General features: G+C 39.3%; 1 protein-coding gene and 1 long non-coding RNA gene across 6 annotated transcripts in view; one reads left to right on the top strand and one right to left on the bottom strand.

The window, feature by feature from the left end:
• Nucleotides 1–19,575, bottom strand: part of LOC310843876 — a 149,898-nt gene that overhangs the window by 23,355 nt on the left and 106,968 nt on the right. The window contains exon 4 of one of the 2 annotated variants that reach the window (XR_014563732.1): nucleotides 15,052–15,208. The exons of the other annotated variant lie outside the window; for it this stretch is intronic. This is a non-coding gene — a long non-coding RNA (uncharacterized lncRNA). Of the gene's footprint in view, nucleotides 1–15,051; nucleotides 15,209–19,575 lie in introns of those variants that run through there. 2 annotated transcript variants of the gene reach the window in all.
• Nucleotides 1–19,575, top strand: part of ROBO1 (roundabout guidance receptor 1) — a 591,421-nt gene that overhangs the window by 500,811 nt on the left and 71,035 nt on the right. The window lies entirely within an intron of this gene.

Genomic DNA, 19,575 nt, shown 5'->3' with positions numbered 1-19,575 from the left:
GCATGGCAGCTTCCCCACAAAATGGTTGTAAAATGTAGCACGGCTTGGTACATGGGTTCTCTGCAGTACATAGAGAGTCTCCGCTCCTCCAACTCAAGGTTTATGGAAGCAGATGGTACTTACATGAAGAATCTGAAAAATGTGGAGAACCCTTGTGTTAAACAGTTCTACAAGCCACAACCTCTATAAAGAGAAACAGCCATATGGAAGCATTTTTCAGTGGTTTCACCTTTCAGGGTTTCATATTTTAATCTGCCTTCAGAGGGATTGTAGAGCAAAAGACTACCCAGCTAGACCCAAGCAAATCCACCACAAACTGGAATGAGAGCTCATTCAAGTGTTCACGTGATACATTTCTCACAGCAGTGCAGCTTATATTATACACGTGTTAACCCCCCCCAAAAAATAAAATTACCTGCAAATGCATAGTTAACATGTTGGAGAAACAGGCAGCGTAGCCCATTTCTCCGATATGCTTCCCTTCCATAAAGAGGCTGTGCTTGCTTATAGCGTTGGGTCATAAGCCATAGCTAGTCAAAATAGCCTATGCAGGAGCTGTGTGCTGGTGCATGTAGCTCAAGCAGTCCCAACTTTGCTCCTCCCTTTCTAGAGTGAGGAAATAAACCACAGAGGAGCTGACTGAAAGTTAAATGTGCAAACAAGCACAAATAAGAACACCAAGAAAGCCTTGCCTGATCCTGAGATCCTGATCCAACATCCTGTTCTCACAGTGACCAACCACATATGCCTCTGAGAAGCTTGCAAGCAGTCGAGAGTACAACATCACTCTCTGCATTTGTGATTCCCAGCAACTGAAATACAGAGGCATATTGCCTCTTATATTGGTTTCTCTCAAAATAAGCCACAAGCTGAAGATAAGGTTTGTTCTTGGATTACTACTACCACTTGTGGCTTCATGGAATGGCAGTGCTGGATAGGACCCAGAGGGTCATCTAATCCAACCCCCTGCAATGCAGGGATCTTTTTGCCAAACGTGGGGTTCAAACCCACGACACTGAGATCAAGGACACTGAGATCAAGAGTTTCATGCTCTGCCCACTGGGCTATCGGTCAGGTGTGAGTTACAGAAACACACCACGACTGCTGATTTGCATGTAATGCTAAGCCAGCCACTTCACAGTAGCCACTCTAGGGGGGGAGGGAAGGGAGGAGTATGTTACGCACAGGGAAACAAGTAAAAAATAATTTTTTCACATAGACATGAAGATGGTATAATTGCACAGTAACTGTACCACATGCTTTTTCTGAGTGCTTGAACTGCAGAATAGTCACTGCAGAATCCTGCATTAGACATGTGACCCAAATGAAATTAAACTCAAGGGATGAGGTTTCAGGCAACATTTCAAAGAAGCATATTAATTAAGAACTTGCAAGGTATATCAGTTCTGTGTTCCCTCCCCAATATTATTAGCTCTGCCTTCTCTGTAAGGAAAGGTGTGCAAGCCTTTTGATTCTTCTTTTCTTTCCCCCCTTAACCCTCACAATGCCTAAATTCCAATTGTGTAAACTCCAAATGAAATGGATATATATTCCCCATATGCTACTACAGCACCTTGATTTTCTCTTCCTATATATCTGCTTTAATGTGTTTAGGATTACAGTAGGTATTTATCTTCTTCAAATTCCATGGAGGTTTATATTTTATTAGCTAGAAGTCACTTTCCCATCTAATAATCACTATTAAACTCTATACATATTCCTTTGTTGGGAAAGATCAAGAGCTTATGTATTACATACACACACTACTTTGCAAATTTCAACTAATTACACAGAACATTTGCATCTTGAATTGCTTGTAGAGACAGAAGTTGCCAAGGAGCAGTTTCAAACTCAGTAGGTGGAGAACCGTTTGTTAACTAGATGTGAGTTCAAAGATATGGGACATTTCAGCTCACATTCTTCCCAATGCTTTTCTGTGATTCAATTTTCAATAAACAATTTGTAATAAAAGTTTTCATGTGCAGAAATCAGTGAACTGCTTAATTAGTGTCTGCGTTATTCTTTCTTGATAGAACTGCTTCGTTGATGAGAAAATGGAATGGGCTTTTACTTGTATGGTTTTGAATTCATTTTATTTTATTAAAAACACTTTGCTCTTTCTGCCATAGCCAAGAAGATTTGCCAAATAAGATTTGCATTAAAAACTTCAATTACAATATGGTTATTGAAAACTAAATCAGAGACAAGAGATTAAAAGAATGTGAGATGAAATGCATCCCTGACTACTACCTCAAAGCACATGGTCCAAGAGAGTTTTGACAAGCCATAGTCTATAAACTCTTTCCAAAAGGATGGATCTTTTGCATCTATGAGGAAGACAGAGTTTCATAAGTTGCTTACGCACTTTTCTTTTATTTTGTGTTGTTTAACAAAATTTATATATCACTTACTCAACAGAAAATCTATAAGTGGCTGACAAAAATACAAATTTTAAAACAAAAAGCAAACATAAGTTGACATTTTTCTTTCAAAATATAAATAAAATCAGCAATTTTAAAACAATTATACTTAATAAAATTGATGCTATGGTTACATGACCATAAAGGCTTCCCAAAACAAAAAAGTTCCTGTAAAGTTCAAAAACTTATTACTATACTTAATTTATTTACATTACTGGTTGCTTTATAAATTGGCAGCCTTTCTATGCCATTTGCCAAGTTGTCTTTATTGCCAACGTGTCGGTTTTTTTGTAACCTAAAAAGGCAGTCAGTGGAGGCAGGTGGGGGCTAGCTGAGGGCCCCACCAACTTCAATATGCCCTCAGCCAGCCCCTACCTGCCTAACTTCCTGTTTACTTCCAGCCCAGGGGTAGAACTGCCTATCAGCTTCCTCCTCCATAATCTGAGGGTTGCCCTCTTAGAACTTAGCAGGCAGGAGCAAAGGGATAAAACACGAATTAGTTGGCTGCTCTTGTAAGTGGCTATGGATCAGTCTGACCATAGTCTCCTTGCCTTCTGCGCTACCAGTCGCAATGGGCACCAGGCGGTACTGTATCTTAAGTGTCACGTTGCGACTTGAAAAGCACATTAAACTTAACAATTGATGTACGTTTTACTGTAGTTCAGGGTAACTTCTTGGGATACTCCTAGAATCACTAACCTGGACTCTTTATGAGGCCTTCCACACAAGATTTCTCACCTACATTAATTTTCTTATAATGTGGCATTTTTGTCCACCTCTTTAGGGTGCAAGTTCTTTTCAAGCCAGCTGGCTTCAGTCATAATTACACTTAGAAAAAGAAACTCCTAAGGGTGAAAAAAGCCCAAAAGGTATAACTTTCAAGCAAATGAGATCTTTCACAAAGAGATTTTCCACATGGAAACTATTAACACCTATTTAACACAATTAAAGCATTATTTTCCAAAATGGCTTAACAGATTGGGGCTGTTGGATGACTACTGCAGAAAACTCCAAAGGTTCATATTTTAACTCATTCAGGTCAGAAACCACAATGTTGTTGTAGTAGTAATCTACTATAATGTTGCAGCAGTTAAAACTGTACCATGGAGAGAATCCCCAAAGAAAAGTTCTAAATTTAAACACCCACCTCTAGAAAGCTAGTATGTATTTATTTACAGGCAATCCACTGGTGTAGGACTGTGATTTGGAAGGCTGCAACTGTGATAGTCACTATAAACTGTCACAAACAAGATCTGTTTTGGGTTTTTGTTTTGTTTAAAAAGGCATTTTAATAACATACCTTCCCACTCAATACATTGCCAACTGCTCTTGAGTTTGAAATCTGGAGTGGTATATGAAGGGCTGCTCAAAGCAAACATACTCCAAAGTCCTGTTGGGCATGCAGAATTCCTGATATTTACCTAACTGAGCACTGTGTATTGCAAACTAACGTCATACAAGCACCATGTGTATATGGATCACCTTTGTGTGAAATGCCACTGCAATACTCTTCTGAAAGCTCTGTCCCCTCCTTTTTTAATTAAACGACATCCCTCTCGGGTTCCAATGGAAGCAGATGAGACAGCCCTTGGTGACAGATATATTCCATACCACACACTGGCTTCAAAATTTGGCACTTCTTTACAGAAAAATAAATGATGCAAAATACCTTTTTGGTTGTGCATCTTAAAGGAAGAACCATTTTAGCTTAAATGACTGCTACAAACCATGACAGTATTTTAGATTTCTATCAATGATCTTAGAAGTCTGGCAGCTCCCTCCCTCTTACAAGCAAACTGATAAAAATCTTTAAAACTAATGAAATAGAAAGGTAATTTTATGAGCTCAGTTTGATGAATAGAGAACAATTGGAAGCTGGTGTGTTTATGAAGACTTATGGAGGATTCAAAAGCCCCCAAAGGAGCTATTTTTCTATTAAGTGTAGAGTACAATAGATTATTTTTCCTGCAGTTGCTAAAAATTCAATAAAAGAATTAATATTGAGTAGTTGATCAATGTTTTGTAACACAATTTGTAAATACATTGAAGCTGTTAAAAGCTTTCACTGATAAAAAGCATCAGCACATTGAAGTAGATCTTCATGCAATGTCTTACATAAATGTGTGGGTGTTTTAATTACAAACATGGCTCCTTTGACACAGCTCAGAATTGGTTTTTCTTTTCTTTTTTTGCTCTCAGATGGTTAAGGAAACAACCTATGTCATAATTATTTGTTTTGGAAAGATCACTAAACCTGAGGAAGCTTCCTCTTAGCACTCCCCTTGATAAAGGGAAGAATGGCTGTCATCAGAGAGGCTAGTACAGGTTTTCACCCTGATCCAAGATTTCTGTGTAAGGTGTAGACCAGGGATATGTAGCCTTTTTGGAAACCTAATTTCTGTGGACACTATAAAATAACAATTTCGCTTAAGAAAACCCAGTAGTACTCAGAATCAACCCCTCCCCACCACAATAGAAAAAGTTCACATACAAACTAAAAACAAATAAAATAGATTAAGAAACGGGCAATACAGCTTTAAAATAGGCAACACAGAGACCCTCCCCAAAACATCAGAAAAGCCGAAGTCCTCTATTCGTATTTTTTTTAACTGGCAGTAGGCCTTTGCAGGCAACAAGTAGAAATATCCAAATACGCTACAGTGCCCACAGGTAGTACACCTGAGCTCCTCAGTTGTAGATACTGGTAATCTCTTCCTAGAATGCTTAAGATTGCCTCTGTAGGTAATCCACTGCTACAGAGGACCTGAGATATGGAGTTCCAAATGTTTCCCATCTTAATCAGCCCAGATTAAACATATTGGGAATTGTATTTCCTAGGGCTTTTGCTGGCAGTCTTCACTATGCTGGGAGGAAACGTACCAGCATCTAAACAAGTGCTCTTGGAGGCTGAGAGAAGCCCACAACAGCTTTCACTGAAGATATCCCAGTTCCTCCAGTTTGGCTGCAGTGTAGGGATGGGTGAATCTCTCAATTTTGGTTTTTCTCTATTTCCGTGCTGAAGGGGAGGAGCAGATGGAGAAATCTGTATAATGAATGATTTGTATAATATTTCTGCTTCAATAATTGCTGATTTTTGTGTAGGGATGTATTTTTATTGTTGTGACCTGTCCTGAGATCATTCTGAGGCTGAAGGATAGGACCTAAGCGTTCCAAGTAGAAATAAAAAGTACATTTATAATAGTGCAGAGCTAATGGTAGTTACCCACAGTGTCACAAACATGAAACATGCCAGGTTTTCAAGAGCATCACATACACATTGATGAACATGAACATTAAGGTTCTGTAGTAGCAAGACTAGTCACTGTTTCTACAGTGTCTAAAGCACAGTTTGCACCAAACAAATGTGAATAATAACCCTAATAACGATAAAGTTACATATATTTTTGCTCTAACCTTATAGAGAAACAATCAAAATTTCTTATGCAGTATGTTAACTTTCCAGATAATGATGGTTTCATAAGTTCTGGCCCTGCCAGTGCATACTGAATACTCCAGTAAGTTTGTGGTTCATCTTTACTTGAAAAGAAAGATGAAACAACTTGCAGTAGTCTGCCATATGTGAGCTTCTGAATGCAAAGCTCCCTAGTCCACATTTCTTTTGAAACTGTATCTGTTTCAGCCTATGGTGATCATTCTTAAGTATCACCAGGACTACTAAAGGTCAAAAATCACTTCACTCTAATGATTTATTGAATACGCTTGATTTCATTGTTTGGTAGCCATTGATCAATGAATTATTGCTGGTCTTGCCCACAGATTTAATTTATTATCTATAGCTTTCCTTGAAATTTTACATTTCAGACTACAGTTTGTATGTTTTTTGTCAAGGAACAAAGAATGTATTTACTGCAAGGGGCACAGCTATGTAAAAAAGTATGCTGTAGACCAATGATTCCCAAACTCCCAACCCCCGCCCAGGACCACATGAAAATTGGTGATAGTTTAGGTGCATTTTGTAATGATTTTTCTGCCTGTTATAGCCATTGTAAAATGCTGTGCTAGATGCTGTGTGATTTTAATTGTATTTTAACTGATTATTTTATTTCTTATATTGTACTGCATTTTGAATTCCATCCTATGCAAAATAAAATAAGCAATGAAGATACATTTAAAATTCAATGTGAAATTAAGAAACAACAACTGAATAACCAAAACAGACAATACACATGAAGAGAAAAACAATAACAGAATAATATAGAAAAATCAATGTGAATATTTAATGGACAATCTGAATGAAGCTCCACAGACCACATTTTGGGAACCCCTGCTTTGGACTCAAAAGCCTTGAACTCTTAAAACTCATTATTTTTCTCTGTAATCTTTGCACACCTTAATCTGTACTCAGTTGCAGCACAGTGAGCTTTGTTGGAAACCCCAGGACTAACTGTGAATTGTTCACTTCAGATTCTTTATCTACCATAACCTAGATATACAAGTGATTCACTGAATTGTAGCCAGTGTTTTTTAGAAACATGTACCGGTAATTCCTTGAAACTTTTTAAAATTATGTTTCACCCTGGAATACTTCTCCCTGTCCCCAGCAAGGTGGCACTCCATAGATCAATGTTTAGGAGATCGGTATTTGTAATGGTGTAGCCCTGGGGTTATCAACCCAGGACCTGAGGGTGTCGTGGGCTTTGGAAATACATTAATTAACTTCTCCAGGGGGTCCTAAACTCTGGACTTTTTTTTAAAAAAAGAAAGTCTCTGGTTCTGGAAAGTTATGAAGCAAGATGTGCAAGTAACCTAAGAGATTACTGTTAATTCAGCCAGTCTAAGCTGCTCCCAGCTATCAATGCTTTTAGCCAGTGAGTATAACTTTGTTGCACGCCAGGCAATGGGAATCCCTGGGGTCCAAAAGAGATGATATTTCTCCCTTCCACTAAGTGCATTATATCTTCTTTTTCTGTCTTCACTCTTTTCTAGAAATCCATGGAATCTCCATAGTTTGCCCTCCTTTCCCCCCTAGCAACCAGGAAGCAACTTCCCTATGATTCATTTGTCTGAGACCAAGTATGCCCTAGAAGTTAATTTCTATTAATAGTACTACACAATAAGGGTGGGTGTTAAACAAGCCCATCCAAAATGGCAACTGCAAAATGTGGAAACTTTGCAAAAAGTCCCCTACTGTGCAGAAGCTGGTGTCCAGGCACTTATTCACTGTACATTTAGCATACAGTACAGCAGTATACATGTCTACTTCAGAAGTAAGCTGTATATGTTTAATGGGGCTTAAGTAAAGGTAAAGGTACCCCTGCCCGTATGGGCCAGTCTTGCCAGACCCTAGGGTAGTGCGCTCATCTCACTCTATAGGCCGGGAGCCAGTGCTGTCCTTCCGGGTCACATGGCCAGCGTGACAAGCTGCATCTGGCGAGCCAGTGCAGCACACGGAACGCCGTTTACCTTCCCACTGGTAAGCGGTCCCTATTTATCTACTTGCACCCGAGGGTGCTTTCGAACTGCTAGGTTGGCAGGTGCTAGGACCAAACGACGGGAACGCACCCCGCCGCGGGGATTCGAACCGCCAACCATGCGATTGGCAAGTCCTAGGCGCTAAGGTTTTACCCACAGCGCCACCCGCGTCCCTTTTAATGGGGCTTACTCGCAGGTATATGGGTACAGGATGGTAGGCTTAGGCCAAGCATGGCCAAATTTGGCTCTCCAGTTGTTTTGGGACTACAACTCCCATCATCCCTAGCTAACAGGACCAGTGGTCAGGGATGATGGGAATTGTAGTCCCAAAACAGCTGGAGGGCCAAGTTTGGCCATGCCTGGCCTAGGCTTTGGTTTAGGGCTGGTTTGGGGAAAAACAGGGTTATTGTGTCTGTAACAGCCATATAATCTACAATCGGGTTCAGCAAGATATACTATGGTTGACATCCAATGGTAAACATTAGATGTTCTGGCGGGGGATGGGGTAGAGGCGAGAATTAGCAATGACTGTCTTCCCTTTAATTTTGTGTTAGGCCATGCCCCCACGGCAGCCTTGTTGTGCTATTCCAGGCTCCTCATTTAAAACATTTTGTGACTAGCACCTACAGCCTCCTATCAAAAATTGAAATGCTCCAACTAGTCTACAGAGTTTGGTGACCCCTGGTGTAGCCTGTTACTACAGTATAGGATTGAATTACATTCACTGCTGATTCTCATCATATTGAAGGATCAGTATTTTAAAGAATGTACATCAATACTAAAAAACAAAAAACAAAACCCACTTGCACAGTTCCAAAAATGTAACTATTTATTAAACTCTAAACATAGTCATTTTGATTTATGGGTGTATGAGCTAAAATATGAGATTTGAGAAATGAGTGGATCCCTTGAAATTCACAGTACTAATTCCAGCTGAGCTCAGAAGAATTGTAGGAGGCAATAATATATCCCTATGTTGACTACTTTGAATTCCTGAGGACACCACACCCTTGTTCGTAAGTGAATCTTTGCAACTCATTACTGAGTAAGTGTATTGAGATCATAGCTGAAGAGTAGAATTAAGGAGGCATTTGTGCCATAGAATTATACAAATAACATTGTGAAAGGCCTAATGGTAAGATACCATATAATTATGTGTTAATTTAAAAGCCCAAATTTGAAGACAAGGATAAAGCTGATTAAATTTTAATGGAAACTGAATTTAAAAATTAAAAAAAAAAAACTGTAGCAATAATAGGGAAACATTTATACAATAATTGATCATTTATAACTTGCAACAATAGTTTTGAAGTCTTAATTTATCTTTTTGTAAGAGGATAAGCAAGTTTTACTATTAACATTTCCTAAATAAACATACATTTCATATGAATATCCATTTTGAAATGAATGTGTGGATTTTAGTTCCTATTCTAGATACTTATGCTATTTTGCAGGATAGCAGCACATATTGTAATAAAAAATGAAAGTTATGACACATTCAAATGTACCCTGAGAAGCTGACCAAGCTCTGAAGTCTGACTCTGTTCTTCATTGCAAGGCATTTTTATAAAAGGAGACTAAATGCAATGGAATCTAAAGTCTACATACACTTCTTTTTGGGGGAAATGGAGAATGAACTATTTAGAAACTAGACGTTGCATACAGTTAGGAAAAACTATATCAAATATGGTAGTCACTTTTCTAAAATCTGAAAGAATTATTGCACATTTAGATGGCATGGGCATACATATTTTGCCTCAGGAAACTTAAAGAGCCATCTTATTTAAGGTTTCTGAATAAATGTTGCACTAATATCAGGGGGAAAATGTAGATTAATAGATACTGCCTTCTGTGGGGAAAGGAAATCGTCAATTGTCTGGTTTATCCAGTACTGTATGATCTTTTCTCTCTGCTGTGTGGAGGGCCTGAAAATGTGAGAAATGGGTCCTTGAAAGGACACAACCACCAGCACTCTCAAGGAAGGAAGGAAGGAATGTAAAAATAACCGTTATGCACAAAAAAGGCATACAGTCTGAGATCACACACATTTGCTCTTAAAAGCAAAAATATGTTTGCTGAAAAGCCCCCCCCCCCATTACTTGGCCAGTTGCTGGACCTTTTTGAGCACTGTTTGTTTGTGAAGTGGTTTCAGCATGTAGAAGTAAAAATTTTCCCTTTCCCAGTGGCTGCCATTTTATACAAATGCACCTTAGAACACTGTTATACGACAATATTCCCTTGTTCTAGAATCATGTAGGAGGAATAGTATTGGCCTTATCCTACCACAGTAGCAAAATTAGTGGTGGAAGGCCAAAGCAGAGGCAAACAATGGAAGTGGTAGACCTACCTTGCCCTCCTTCCCCCACATCCTAAAATTCAAGTGAAAGATCACATTCAGCATAATCCTAATTATAATCTTGTCCCACTATGTTCAATGGGACTTAGTAAATAACACAATTTTGCTGGCCACAAATTCTCCCTTCCCTAAGTGAGTGGAGTCTTGCCTATAATGTAATGATGAGGTCTGGAAGTGGTACGTTGCTGCTGTAAGCCCAACCCAATTGTAAGACAGGCCACTATCTTCGTCGGAGCTTTACTGAGCTGCACATGAGTGGCAAAGAAACTTGTAAACCAATTATATGTCTCAGTGCTTTGCAATCCCTTTTATGGCTCAGCATGAGTCAGATTTCCCTTGAACTTCTCCACAAACTCTGTAAGGATGGTGGGGATTTCTCTTGACTCTGAGCTGTGGATATCCTTGGAATGCAGTTAAACATATTGCTGATTTTCAGCCTCTCTGTGGCTCAGTATGAATTGGAGAGATTCTCCACACCCTTCTCCAGAGCCTGAAGGGAATACAGTGGTACCTCGGGTTACAGACACTTCAAGTTACAGATGCTTCAGGTTACAGACTCACTAGCCCAGAAATAGTACCTCGGGTTAAGAACTTTGCTTCAGGATTAGAACAGAAATTGTGCAGTGGCGGCACAGCAGCAGCAGGAGGCCCCATTAGCTAAAGTGGTACCTCAGGTTAAGAACAGTTTCAGGTTAAGAACGGACCTCCAGAATGAATTAAGTTCTTAATCCGAGGTACCACTGTAAGGGTGAGACAATCCAAAGGGTCCATTAAACTGGTGACAAAACATATTCCTTTCTCAGTGTCTCCTGTCATGATGTGTTCCAGGGAGTATCAGCAAAATACCAAGGGCTGACTAGTACCAACTTGGCATTTTTAGATCCTGGATTACTTCCACATAAATGTGCACAGGATGACACTATTTAAGTAAGAGAGAAGGAGAATGGAGGGGATCCTAGCAAGAAATGGTACTAAAGTGTGCAGGCAAACAGCCCAGCTACTTGTAACTTCAATAGCCCACCACCTTCAGGAAAACAGATGTCCAATGGGTTTTATGTTTGCCACCTTTGATGGGATATAAATTTATTAAATAAGCAACACAAAATATTTTGGTTGTTAGTCAACAAAATATCAACAGTGCCAGAAATTCACTCTCCTTGTCTCATCCAACTCACCATTCTCCTGCTGTCACCTTGGTGTTAAAATTAGTGCACATGAGTTGACAATGAAGAGTCATGCTTCTCCCCAGCCCCACTTCTCCAGCTGTTGCACAAAGAAAACATTGTCAAGCTTGGCAAATGAGGGCAGGATTTTACTTAGTTTTATTGTCAACAGGTTCCTTCAGAGGGGGGAGGCCAGATAATTGCCTCCTGTAACCCTGCCTAATTCTTGTGGGTCATTTTGGCATGGTGGAATTGTTTTTTTCCACATTCAGGCACTTTCACAAATTCTTTACATATGAACTGAGGGGAAATTTCACATTGCAGTAAATACTAAAACCATTAAATCATCAGTATACAAATCTTCCTTCAGTTGTAGCAAAGTAAAGCAGATTTTGAGGTAGTGATGGTTGCCTCCCCCCGGAAAAAAACTATTTAATTATTCAAGTCATCAATAGACCTCTTACTAACAGTAGAACTTGAAATGCTATATATTTTTTAAAAGCCCAAGTATATAATATATATTAAACACAATCTCAATCATTTTAAGGAGGAAATTTGTGTACATAGAAACATAAGACAACACAATATCCATATACATATACATGATAATGATATCAATAACCAGACTTTTATGTTATTTCAATATTGTGTTTCCAGAAGCTCAGAGCAGTGGTCTCGAACCCAAACCACAAAACCTAAATTAATATGCTATTGAAAACTACTGCCTAGGAATCATAGAAATGTAGAGTCATCTAGTCCAATCTCCTGCAATGCAGGAAGCTTTAAAAAAGTGTTAGACAAATTCATATAGGAGAGGGCTATCAGTGTCTACTAGCCATGGTGGTGGTGACAATGCTTCTGAATAGTTGATGGAAACTGCAGGAAGGGAAACAGTGCTTCTGTGCTCATGCTCTGCTCCTAGTTTTCCCGCAGGCATATAGTTGGCCACTGTGAGAACAGGATGCTGAACTCAATGGGCCACTGGGCTGATCCAGCAAGCTCTTCTCATGTTCTTATGCTACTTGTACTGTCTAATGTTTACTTGAGCACAAACCCATTCCCCCCTGGACTAATGAATTTTGGCAGATGGAATATTATTACTCTTCTTAGTGCATTTTATTGGAGACTGGCATACTGCAGGTGTTTACCAGCTAATTATGGAAGTGTACTCATGCTTAACAGTAGTTAATTTTACTCTATTTAAAAGGCTAAAACAAAAATGAGAGCACCATAGGGCTTGAGATATGCAGAACATCCCTTAAAAACCTTAATGCTTGACATTTACTACTTATGACTCAAATGTTACATTAATTATTCTGCACTTGAATTAGTCACTGAAATAATAGATGGCTGTGTAAAAATGTATGCCATTAGTTTTTATGTTTATATAATGCATAATATGTATGTGTGTATATATACATTTTCTGTAGTGACATTAGCATTCTTTGTAAACTTGCTTATAAGTTTGCAGTAAGATTTTGAAGCAGTTTTGTTTGGGGTAACCTGGTGCGAAAAGAGATTTTAAGCTCACCCTTGCTTACTGGGCAAGGCCTACTCAGCACACCAACTCTGGGAGTGCTCTGTCTGTCTCCTCCACCAGCTGCCTTACAGTGAAGTGATTCCAGGGGTTTGGCTATATACAATTTGTGTGTATACACATAACCCTTGGAACCAAACCCCAACAAAAGATGAGGCATTACTTTACCCAGCTTCCCACCACCACCCTGCCCCTGAATTAACCAGTAGCTGTCAAAAAGCTTTTTAGGAGGATAGGAAGGAGTGTGGGCTTCCTTAATTTGGTGACAGAAAATTGTAAATATGTATGCCTTTGTTAATCAAAGGGGGGAGTGTGGTCACTGACAGCATAGTTCACATGTGACCTCTGTACCAGGTCTATATGACTTGGGGCCCTTGCAACTACAGGAATACCTGCTCCTGCATTTAGCTGCCAGTGTAATGTGTTCATCTGATAACAGCCTCCTCTGATTACTCCCACCATCTGAAGCCAGGCAGGTGAAGACAAGGGTGACAGCATTTTCAAATGTGGTACCCCAAGGACACTCACCTACGGTAGTGCCTAAGGACTTTCCCTTTCCGATACCAGGCAAAGATGCTTTTATCCACCATACCTTTTAAAGAACCTTTTGAACTATTTTTCCTTTTAGTTGTTGTTTTGGAATTTGTATTTAATGTTTTATTACTTTATCTGAATACTGCCCTTTCTGCCTTATGTATGGGTGAGGCCTTCATGTTCATTGATTATATTTCATGCAAAATGCTTTCCATGTCATGTGGGGGCAGAGGCGAACTCGTGGCTTGCTACCATGCTCATCACACAAAAAAAGTCAGGGTTCCATGAGCTCCCATGGGGAACAAATATTTACAATTTTCTGTCACCAAATTAAGGAAGCCCACACTCCTTCCTATCCTCCTAAAAAGGTTTGAGTGCCCAAATACATTGGATAGGTTCCTTTGTACACTGCTACCCTACAACTGAAATTTATGACAGGCAAGAGCATTCTCTTTCTTCCTCATAGATTGTGGGCATACTTGTTTAGAATTTTCTGTTATTAAATTAAGGAAGATCTCTGTTTTCCTTATCAATAAATGAAACACAGTCTGCAGATTTTTTAAAAAAATGTATTCAGATTGCGAAGTAGACAGTATTTTCTTAGCAACATAAGTAACAATGTCTGTTGGATCAATATCCTTATGAATATCAGGAGCAACTTGTGGCTTGGATTAGGGTCACTGGGGCATCTAGGTCCCATTGTGGTTCTGATAAATTAGTCAAAGTACAGCAAGTTACGTTTTGATTTAGGAGAAGCCACTCAATACCGAATGGTGTTTTTTAATGTTATATTCCTTGATATTTTATTAGAGGGTAGTATACACTTTTATTGGGATGCAGGTGGCGCTGTGGGTTAAAGCCTCAGCGCCTAGGACTTGCCGATCGAAAGGTCGGCGGTTCGAATCCCTGCGGCAGGGTGCGCTCCCGCTGCTCGGTCCCAGCGCCTGCCAACCTAGCAGTTCGAAAGCACCTCCGGGTGCAAGTAGATAAATAGGGACCGCTTACCAGCGGGAAGGTAAACGGCGTTTCCGTGTGCGGCTCTGGCTCGCCAGAGCAGCGATGTCACGCTGGCCACGTGACCCGGAAGTGTCTCCTGACAGCGCTGGCCCCTGGCCTCTTAAGTGAGATGGGCGCACAACCCCAGAGTCTGTCAAGACTGGCCCGTACAGGCAGCGGTACCTTTACCTTTACCTTTATACACTTTTATAAACAAATTAAAAACCACTATTTTTTACTGGTCTCTGGATTGATATCATTTCCAGCTTTCCACATTAGTATGCTTACAGAAGTGCTCTTTGTTAATAAAAATAAAGATATAGTTGGATAGCAAATGCATGTGTGAAAGGGAATTATCTTGGCTCTATTCAAACAGGGAGGAAAGGGGAAAGGGCTTGCTCTTCCCAGCAAACTAAGTAATTTTTACCTTACCAATCCTGTCTAGGTATATTGAGTAGCTGTTCATCCCTTTTTGCTTGCAGGGAGTATAATCGCCTTGAATACTGAAGCTGATTATGAAAATTACTCCTAGATTACATTGCAAATGGAACATCATAATACACTTTTTATTCTGCTTCCCAGCGTGCAGTAGGTGGTGGACAATCCCCTCACATGTTATAGTAGGTTGGGGGTGGCGGTTCTCTGAATATGATCCCATCACTCTGCTCAGCAGGCAGATAGATCCTTTTCACACTGTAGCACATCTCTTGTATCTCCTTCATTCTTTACACTTCACATCTCCAGGTTTGGAATTGAGCTTTTTCTACTGCTAAAAAAGAACAATATATGCAATAAGCCATCTGTTTCATGCTGTTTTCTTGTATATCCTAAATAGGTTTTGTGTTTCCAGATAGCTACATTTCGATAAGATCGCTGTACGTTTAATTTTTTATTATTTTTATACCACTTTTCTGAAAGAATACCATACAAAGCAGTGTATAGAATTAAAAGCATATTCATTTTACTTTTGTTCCATTTTATGTTCCAATTTATTTATTCCATGTTTTCTTTTCTTTTTCTTTTGTTTGTAGTTGTATCTGGTAAGTTGAAATTTTATTGGCCATCTTCTAATCATCGTTATCCCTGTGAATGGAACATCTCTCCCTCTTTCCATCCATACCCCTCCATATTCGTCAACAAATCAGCTTCCATCTTTCACTTATAATTGGACAGACTGCAAAGAGCAGATTCTGCATGAAGTATGGGTAATTTTTGTGGCAAGCATCAAAGGTAATGGCTTGCTTATTTATATCTGTTTCAATTATGTTTATTTCTTATTTCTAAGTTGTGTGTCTGGTCCATTCTCACCTTGATACATTCCAAGTGCACTAAGGTGTGCAAGTGCTTGATAGTAAAAAAAAATGTTGCACATGAATCAAAGGAGTAAAATATTGTTTTTGAATCTTATACTTCATTTTTTCATATCCGCTGTTCAAGAGATTTTTTTAAAAAATAAATACTTCGCATTCCTTTATTTTTATTGCTAATATTGATAACAACAGTTAGGGTTATTAAATTTAAAAATGTAGTTTAGTTGACTAAAGTTTGAATCGGAATTTAAGATGTTCCATGAGCTTGAAGGCAGACTGCAGAGGCAAACCATATTCATCGTCCCTGCGCCATCCCTAGGAGAAAACTGCCTAATCTTCTAGCTGCCTTGAAATCTAGCAGAAATAAAGAGTTTGTATTTTTAATAGTGGCATCACTGTGATGTTGCTTGAACTATAACTCAGGGTAATGCCTGAAACATATCTGTACATCTTTTAAGGTTTTGCTTATGTTGATGAAATGTAATGAATTGATCAATTTAAAGCCTAATGAAGTAAAATATTTTTCATTATTTTGCAGCTCTTACAATAACAGCAAAGTGTATCTGGGCCCATTCCAACAGTTATAGTCGCCACTTTATGGTGCCTGCAGCATTAAGTATAGCAAAAGTGAGAGTTAAGGAAATAGCTGCAGCATACATTGCTGTGCACTTCAGAATTCAGTAAATGCTAAAGCACTTTGAATTATGATATAATTACTTGTTGGATAATGTTAATGGAGCTTTGGCGGTAGTATAAATAGTTGCTAAATGGATTTGTTGGCAATTGCATCAACAGAAAAGGCAGCCAAGTTAATGAATTGAGAATGTGGATATTAATCCATACTTTCAGACATGAATGAAAGTGGTTTCATCACTGTGCATCCAAATTGCAATTCTACTGTATTCTTTTATTGCACCACCACATTCTAAAAATGAACAGAGGAAAACATACAGACACCCACACACGCCTACCTCTTTTGAGGTATGCTGGATTCACGTTGTTTAAATTATATTCAGTGCAGGCTTTGGAGAACTAGTAATGGGCTCCTAAGTAAGTGTTGCTGATGATCATCTGCATGCTTGTCAGACTACTACTTAAACATAAAGCTTTAATGAAAGAAGCTAAATGAAAGTATCATCATGACAGAAGATAAATGTAAAAAATTGTGCATGGAAAGGCAAATTCTCTTTTAAAGTCATCCAAGTTAGTGGCCATTGCTGCCTTCTGTGGTGTAACTATGTGCTGTGTGAAGAAGCAATTTATTTCATCCAGCAAATGATGTTCATGAGTTCTGCTTATGAGAGAGAGAGAGACTTCTCTCCATCCACTTTCAAAGAGACTTACGGTATCTCTGAGTAGACATGCGTACAATTGTATTGTTAACAATACTGTGAATTGTTAATGAGTGCCAGGACGTCAGCTCCTGCACAGCAGCAGGCATGCTTAAATCTATTTGCAAAGATTTCACATTTCTCTTTTGTGGGAGGGGGAGAGGGAATTCTTTAACATTTACCCACATTTATTGTGCTGTAATATTTACATAATATTTATATTAATATGTACATTAATATTTATATTATATTTACATATTTATATTAATATTATGTATTATATATTATGTATTATATATTAATATTTACATAATATTTATTTAATATGGGACGTGGGTGGCGCTGGGACGCGGGTGGCGCTGTGGGTTAAAGCCTCAGCACCTAGGGCTTGCCGATTGAAAGGTTGGTGGCTCGAATCCCCGCGGCGGGGTGCGCTCCCGTTGCTCGGTCCCAGCGCCTGCCAACCTAGCAGTTCGAAAGCACGTCAAAGTGCAAGTAGATAAATAGGGACCGCTTACTGGCGGGAAGGTAAACGGCGTTTCCGTGTGCTGCGCTGGCTCACCAGATGCAGCTTTGTCACACTGGCCACGTGACCCGGAAGTGTCTCCGGACAGCGCTGGCCCCTGGCCTCTTAAGTGAGATGGGCACACAACCCCAGAGTCTGTCAAGACTGGCCCGTACGGGCAGGGGTACCTTTACCTTTAATATTTACATAAAGTAACTTATAGGGAGCTCCTGATTTCAGATGAAGCCACCACAGGAAAGATGCATCCTGGTTGCTAGTGATAAAGGAAGGGAAAACTATGGCGATACCAAAGACAAAAACAAAGGAAGGAAAAACACCAGCTCTTTAGGGTCATAGGAATTTGTATTTTCTGGTGTCCAAACAAATCACTTATCAATCAATTCTCTGACTTCATTCATTGGCTATAAAAACTCAGGTGGGAACAGCCAAGCCGGCTCATTTCACAGAAATCACTTACCGTATTTTTCGCCCTACAGGATGCACATTTTCCCCTCCAAAAATGAAGGTGCGCACCGACGCCTCTCGCTCTCCAGGCTTCAGGAAGCTATCTGCAAGCCTTGGGAGCCCGCCGGAGTTCCCGCCGGGCTCCCTAGGCTTGCAGATAGCAGCCTGCACCCCGAAGCCTGGGGCTGCCCTCCTACTTGGAGGTGCCAATGGCCACCGTTCCAGGCACCATGGTTCCCAAAGTCACTGTGTTGTTGACCCCCATTTTAGAATCTACCTTGTCAGAAGATTTTTAATCTTTAAAGTATCACAAGCCTCTTTGTTCCTTTTGATGTTACAGGCTAACATGATTCACTCCACGAGGAGAAATTCCTGATGTTAGTTTAAAAAGTTTTGGACAGTTACAAGTTCTGTATATCTCGGTGGTCGTCCCCTCTTTCATTCGTATGGTTCCGTAACACAAATGTGCAAATATTTATCAAGAGAGGGATTGCTACACTGACATTATTGCAGCAATTTAGCCTTGAAAGTAGTCTACATTAAAGTGTATAGTCTCTTAGTGAGAAGCTGGTACAACTTTGTGAACAGAGGAGCATTGTAGATCGTTCCTATCTTAGCGGACCAAAAATTCCACTGACTAGCATCACTTTTCATCACTATTCCTAACACCCAAAACCCTCCACAAACAATAAACCTCAATATTACTAATCCTTGTTTGCCTTGTTAGTACACGTTCCATAATCTTTTGTAAGAGTTTATAAATATAAAATCATATATTTTCCCACCACCACACGATTTCCTCGGGCATCCACAGAAAACTAATTTGCTTGCACTAAGCAAAAGACTTCATAAGGCAATTTTGTTCTTCAGAAGTCAGACTTTTAATAGTTAACATAAATCTGATAGTCTAGAATCCATTTACCTAATGCTGAACTTTAGACAACCTGGTTTTTTGTGAATCTCATCACAGTATAAGATATTTATACACTTAAAAAAAACAACAACACCCTGCCCATATCTTCCCTAAAAGAATTTAAGTTTTGTGATTCCTTGGCATTCATGCTACAGGCAACTATAACAAAATACCAACAATATAAAGTGTTTTTGGATAAATAATGATGGGGGGGTCTTAAAAGCCCAACCTACGTGTGATTGTGAGATGCCTTATCACAATCAGTAAGGGTTGAGAAAAATTCTTCTTTTAAATAGTAAAGGAGTGAAAGATCTGGAAAATATAAATCAGCAAGATCTCATTTAAGCCATTGTTTCTGCAGCATAAGAGGGTAAGCTGAAACACGGTTTTAAAAAGAATATTTTCTACTCTAGTTCAGTCACTGTGCCTAATATACTTAACTGCCATAGCTTAATGCAACTGACATAATTTTTGACGTTCTATTTACTGCTAGATGAAGTGGCCATTTAAGTCTGTATAAATCAAACAGTTTGGACAATGCTGGCAGTATTTATAATGTCACGATGAGCAGATGTTTCAAATTTGCCTTCATTTACATATATATTTTGTTTG

The sequence above is a fragment of the Podarcis gaigeae genome (genome assembly GCF_964106915.1).
Source record: "Podarcis gaigeae genome assembly, chromosome: 4".
Classification (NCBI taxonomy): domain Eukaryota; kingdom Metazoa; phylum Chordata; class Lepidosauria; order Squamata; family Lacertidae; genus Podarcis; species Podarcis gaigeae.
The sequence above is the reverse complement of the archived record's forward strand: the minus strand, read 5'-3'. Positions and strand labels throughout refer to the sequence as shown.